At 30.9% G+C, this 5,000-nt stretch overlaps 1 protein-coding gene across 1 annotated transcript in view; it reads left to right on the forward strand.

The window, feature by feature from the left end:
* Positions 1–5,000, forward strand: part of LOC119595166 (protein FAM92A-like) — a gene marked incomplete in the record, with an annotated part of 69,940 nt that overhangs the window by 335 nt on the left and 64,605 nt on the right.

Here is a 5,000-nt window from a genome sequence, read left to right on the forward strand (position 1 = left end):
AAAAGATAGGACCCTTGAATGATATTAAACAGCTTGGAAACTGGGAAAATACTCTGTAAACAACCCGCCTCAAGTAGGAACCAAGGATGTTCATACGGCACTATTTCCCCGGTGGAAACTGAGATAAACACAACAGAATTAATAGAAAAGATAACAATTATTTGGGGTCCAGAATCCAAAATTAAAGAAATAAACAGAATAAACAAACCAATCAAAACACCAGAAGGAGAAAACAAATGGCTACCCACAAAAGCTCTCAAAATAACATTCAAAGGCCCACTTCCATCAAAAGTAGCAATAGGGCATACCTCATATCAAGTATTTCAATACACATTCCCAATCCCAAAATGCTTCAAATGCCTCATGTATGGACATGGGATTATTTCCTGCAAAAATAGAGCAAGATGCAGTAATTGCAACCAGTTAGACCATAGATTCAAAGACTGTAAAAACTCCTCTTATTGTTTCTTCTGTAATGGGAACCACCCAGCATATGATAGATCATGCCCAATACACAAAAACTCTTACACAAACTAAATCCCACAACACAAAAAACAGAGAAAACATTCCACAAAAACACTATAATAACCATAGCAGAGATACGTAACATAAACACAGAAAACTACCAACAACCAGAAAACAATACAAATAACATCCAACAAAAAAATGTAAATATAACACAAACATTTACACAAACATTAACCCAAACACACAACATAACACCAGCCCAGAAAACACCCACAAGAAAAAAACAACACAAACAAAAAGACTCTGAAACACCAGACCCATCAATAAATTCAAAACTTGAAAAAACAAGAGAAAAAACACAAAAACCTGATCAAAATACAAATAACTTAGAAATACAAATAACATGGTCACTTCCAACACCACTTAAAGTAACATCATCACCAGAAAAAAGAACAAAGTGTGCCGAAAAGAATTCATCATGGATAGATATTGTAAAAAAAATAGTCAAATTAATATCAAATGTAGCCACAAATTTAAAATCTGATAAATCCATAATCCACATAATAACAGAAACAATAACAGAAGCAACTCCAATAATAAAAGAAATATTAGAATACATAAATGAATAAATTAATTCTGTGGAATGCCAGGTCCATCCTAAATAAAAAATTAGAAATAGGTTATTTAATAGACAAAGAAAACCCAAAAGTATTTGCATTCTGCGAGACATGGTTAACAAAAAACGATAACTTTGAAATAAGAGACTACATAATAGAGAGAAAAGATAGAACAGAACAAAGAGGGGGAGGTTAGCTATCTGCATACACAACAGTATGCAGTATAGGAAAATAAAACTTTTTAATGAAAAACAAAATAATAGGATAGAAACAATAGCTATAAAAATTAGCTACAAGAAAAAATGGCTAAATATACTGTTAATTTACAATCCTTGTAACAATATAGAACAACAAGAAATAGAACATTATACAGAGCAGTTACAAAACCCAAAATTAATAATAGGGGACTTCAATGCCCACCATCCACTATGGAATCCAAACAACAATATAAGAACAGCAAACAAAACGGGAATAAACCTGTACAATTTTATAACGCAAAATAATTTGATGCTTATTACCCTCCTCGGACTAATCACCAGAATTGACCCGAAGACAGGAAAAGGTAGCATAATAGATTTAGTTATAGGATCCCCAGAACTAAGCCATCTAGAAATAAAAACAAATACAAAATCAGGAAGTGACCACCTCCCAATAATATTAAATGACGGCAACCAAATTACTGAAACACACACAAAAGAAAGTACATGGAAGTTCAGTAATGAAGGGTGGAAAAATTTTCAGGTAGAATTAACTTACAAAGACATTAAGGGCACAAAGTCAATAACAGAATTAATAGATATAATAAAAAACTGCTCAGAAACATTTTAGATTTGATAACAAAATCAGTAAAAATAAACCAAGTAAACCTTGGTGGAATGAAAAATGTAGAGAAGCTATAAAAAAAAAGAAATAAAGCATTTAATAAATGGAGAAAAAATCCAGATGAAATTAACAGAATAAAATACAAAAAGCTATAAATCAAAGCAAAAAATATTATCGAAACGGAAAAAAAGAACAGTTGGGAAACTATCTGTGCATCATTAGACTTTAACACACCATCCAGAAAGATTTGGACTTTCATAAAAAAATAGTAGGCAAAAACAAAATCAGCAGTTACCCCCTAATTGATAAAAATGAGCCAATCCAGGACATAGACCAAAAGCTCAATTTGCTAAAGGAAGAATTCCAAAAAACAATAAATAAAAAAGCAAATGCTTCATAACAAAATCAGAAATAAAAAATTTAACAGAACAGACGAACACAGAAGGAATAAGCACAAATCTCACGTTAAAAGAATTAATCTCAGTAATAAAAAAATCAAATAAAGGGAAAGCCTATGGACCTGATGAGATATCATATGAATTTTTCAAGAATGCCCCAGTAAAGATATTGGAAATAATAGTAAAACTTTTTAACAACTACTGGCTAAAAGGGGAATATCCAAAAGTACTAAAAAAATCATTAGTAAATCCAATATTAAAACCAGACAAAGACCCAACAGAGATAAAATCATATAAATTCATCAGTAGAATATCTTGCATAGGAAAATTATTTGAGAGTATGATAACAAACAGATTAAACTGGTGGTTGGAAACAAATAATAAACTAAACGAAGACCTAACAGGCTTCAGACCTAATAGTTCAACCATAGATGCATTACAGATAATAGACTTCCAGATAAATAAAACATTTGCGGAAAAAAATACGCACTCATAGCCTGCTTAGATTTGGAAAAAGCATTCGACAATGTCAACCATGAAGCAATAATAATCAAAGCAGCAAAACTAGGAATCGTAGGAACCCCACTCAAGTGGATAAAGGATTTTTTAAATAACAGAACCTACCAAATAGTAATAGGTAACAAAAAGACCGAAGAAGAAAACATAGCTAGGGGCCTCCCACAAGGCTCACCATTAAGTCCCTTATTATTTAATATAATGACAGCAGACTTAACCCTAACAGAAGGATTAAAAAAAGTAACATATGCAGATGATATCACAATAATAGCAATAAATAAGAATTTAGCAGAAGCGAAAAACATACTTGAACTAGGATTAAAACAAATCATAGAATGGGCAAATAAATGGGAGTTATTAGTTAACCTAACAAAAAGTAAACTCATGTGTTTTACAAAAAACAAAATAAGAGAAATTCCAGTGATAAAAATAGATAACAAAGAACTCAAATTCACAACAAACCATACAATCCTAGGTCTAGAATTCGATGCCCCAAAATTAACTTGCAAAAATCAAATAAATAATTTAAAGATAAATTGCTCAAACAGAATTTTCAACAACATGGGGAGCAAATAGAGAAACCATTATAAAATTCTATGACGTATATTAAACCTAAAATAGAATATGGTATCACAATTTTTGGAACAGCCAAAAATACAAAAATGAAAAAACTTGAAATTTTACAAAATAATGCATTAAGAATAGCCACAGGCTGCTTAAAAACCACCCCAATATTAGCATTATACACTCTTACAAACAAAATGCCCATTAAATATAAACAAAAAGAGCAAGAGTGTATACAGATGATGAAAATACTAGAATAACAAGAAAACAACCAGATGAAAAGTAATATAACAGCAAATATAGAAAAATATAAACCAGAAAAAAATAAGAGAGGCCTAGTGCACAGTTATAGAAACATGTAAAGAATTACCAATGACAATAAAAACAAAAACATTACCAAACATAACACCTATCCCACCTTGGTTTGATATTTATAAAATGATTGAAACAAATTTCATAGATGATCCAACAAAGAATGTACCTGAACAAATAATTAAAGCGCAATTTTTAGAGATGGAAAATACAAGGTACATAAACTATAAAAAGATATTCACAGATGGATCAAAAATAAACAGCCATATACATCCAAGACAAAAACATCACAACAATTTGGAAATTACCAAAAGAAACTGAAATAATAGAGGCTGAAGTCTTTGCAATAAAACAAGGAATTATTTATATACAGAATAACAGATTAACAACATCAGTTATTTTCTCAGACTCAAAATCAGCTCTACACCTTATTACAAACACAAAACCAAAACACTACAAACACATTATATTCGAAATACAGGAAATGATATACTCACTAACAAATCAAAATAAGAAAATTACAATTCAGTGGATTCCATCACACAAAAATATAAGAGGAAACGAAATAGCTGATCAAGTGGCAAAAAAGCGCACAATACAGGCAATCCCATAACCATACATGAGGACAAAAAAAAGAAGATAAACAAAGAAGATCAAATAATCAAAGAAAATGGAAAACACACGTAAATACAATCTAGACACAAAAAACTATCTTCTGAAAAATACAGATCCGCAACCATGGACAAGATCAAAAAACAGAAAACTAGATGTTTGTATAACAAGAATTAAAACCACACACACAAGACTAAACCAGCACTTACACAGAATGAAATAACCAATGACCCATCATGCAGATGGTATCAAACCAAAAAACAAGAATATAATATTACAATCCCAGATCACTCTCACAGAAAGAATTGATGGAAGCCCTGAAAAAATCAAAATAAACAGCCCACATAGATTATTATTCACAGGTGCTGATCTCTCATCAACTAAGAAGTACTACATATTAAGACACACCAAAATATTCCTGAGGAAAACAAAACTAACAGAGATAATATAAGAAAAGGGAAAGAAGAAAAATAGATCCAGGGGATATAGACTACAAGAGTCTAAAACCCTATAAAAGAAGAAAGAAGAAGAAGTAATAGTCTTTCACGTCTAAGTATTTAGGTCTAAAGCACTAAAAAAGAAGAGAGAATTGGAGTATTTTCACAGGCTAAGGTAAATGATGTAGTGCTACATGAAAAGTATATTTTTACACTATTGTTCAGTATGATTTCAGTAGGTTATATATTTTCGT

The sequence above is a fragment of the Penaeus monodon genome, chromosome 35 (genome assembly GCF_015228065.2).
Source record: "Penaeus monodon isolate SGIC_2016 chromosome 35, NSTDA_Pmon_1, whole genome shotgun sequence".
In the NCBI taxonomy this organism is placed as follows: Eukaryota; Metazoa; Arthropoda; class Malacostraca; order Decapoda; family Penaeidae; genus Penaeus; species Penaeus monodon.